Here is a 1,881-nt window from a genome sequence, read left to right as displayed (position 1 = left end):
AACAGACAAGGGGCCAGAAGTAAAAAATGAAATATTTCCTTGGTATGGTAACTGTATAACATGCAAGTAGGTGTAATATTTAGAGTGTAAGTTAGTGGTTTGGCCTATTTGATATTGATTCAGAAGAAGGCTTAGAATTTTTTCTTTGGTATTCAATTACCTGCATCTCAATTCTCAAGTGTATTTTGGTCTATCCTATAGCTTATTTGTAATGTAATTGCAACATAAAGGCTGAGTCTTTGAGCTGGATTGTAGAGCTGTTGGTGCTGATCAAATACAGAACAAAAAATCTTCTTGCTTCAGAAATGTTAAAAGTGATTCTCTTCAAAAGTAGTGTAGTGAATTACTGGGTTTGGGTTTTTTTTTTCCGTGTGGAGCAAATGGTAAAGAAACGACAAAAATGCGTCTGTAGTGAGTGCTGAGAGGCAAGAAAATTGTATATGACAGGATGTCCTAACATGTATATGTATAAGCCTACCACTCCAATCAGTTCCTTTAAAATCAACGTGGTTCATGACTATAGATCTACATAACTGAATGTTAAACAGCACAGTTTTCTGGCGGCAGGGAGGCTCGATTAAAATGATCTCTAAGGTCCCTTCCAGCTTAGGCCATTCTGATTCTCAACAGACCTCTTCCTATCAAAAAATACCTTCATTTTGAAAGCGAATTTTTTAATAACACTTTTTCAGAGTGATTTTTAAATGATGCTTGGGTAACATTAGAAAATAACTGAAATTGCATATTTTTTCCTATCTATGGTGTTATTGTAATTTTGAGGTGTGAGCAAAGAGGGAAATTTATCCTAAGAAGAAATTTAGAAGAGGAGTAGGAAATTCTTAATCAATGTCTTAGCTCAGTCCTAGCCACAAACAGAGGAAGCAGATAGTATGCAAAAGTCAAATTAAACACATGCAAACATGTGTGTCCATTAAGTAGATATTTATACACATTTCTAATGTTATTTTTCTATGTGCTTTAACGATTTAAGCCTGTCATTAAAAGCTGTACATGAAAATTTCTAAGATCTAAGTGACTTAGATCTCATTTTCAACAATATTGGTACTCATGCCTTTATTTCCTTGAAAGTTAATGGAGCATACAGTCCTAGATGTTCAGAGCATTCACATTTGCAAGGGATTCTTTTTTTTTAGTCTGTGCTTATTTAAATGGCATTTTAAAATGAATGATGTATGAAAATGTACATGCATGAGGAAGCAACATTGAAAACATCTTTTAGCTGAGCATTTTTTTTCTGCCTCACTGCCTCCTCCATATATCATTGGCACAAAGCAACCTGAACACAGCAGAGAGTGGGGGCCTTCATATCTTGGGTCCATTCCTTAGGCTGAAGGCAGATGGGATGTCAGGAGCCACAGATCTCCTGGAACCTGGTGGAAATGCTGCAGCTGCGTGACGGTGACACCTGTGCTGGCATACATGGTCCTTTACCAGGTCAAAGCCATTCAGGAAATATTATAGAGACAGAGTTCGTTCAGTTGTTTCCGCTCTGGTGACTTTGCCGAGAGGTCCTCAAAGAACAAGCCTGTGGAGGGGTGCTGTCTGGTGCTTTCTGTTCCTTTTCCAAACTGTACTAGACCCTGCCCATAGTTTCCATTTACTTCCACTGAACAAGTATGGAAAGCAATCCCATCCTTGACTTCTGTGAAGTTAGCAATGAAGCTTGGAAAATACAGGTGCTAAATCCCTTAACAGATAATCTACCAATCACCAGGTTCATTTGTGAAATGAGAGCATGACAACTCTGTTGAGGAATACCTACTGCTGCATGGCTTGCCCTGCAAAGTGCACCCAGTCGGTGGCAATCCAGCTTTCTGCAGGAGGGGAGCCAGCCCTGGATGGTCACACAGCAGGCCAGTC

Source organism: Apaloderma vittatum, unplaced genomic scaffold, assembly GCF_000703405.1.
Source record: "Apaloderma vittatum isolate BGI_N311 unplaced genomic scaffold, ASM70340v1 scaffold10652, whole genome shotgun sequence".
NCBI lineage: Eukaryota > Metazoa > Chordata > Aves > Trogoniformes > Trogonidae > Apaloderma > Apaloderma vittatum.
The sequence above is the reverse complement of the archived record's forward strand: the minus strand, read 5'-3'. Positions refer to the sequence as shown.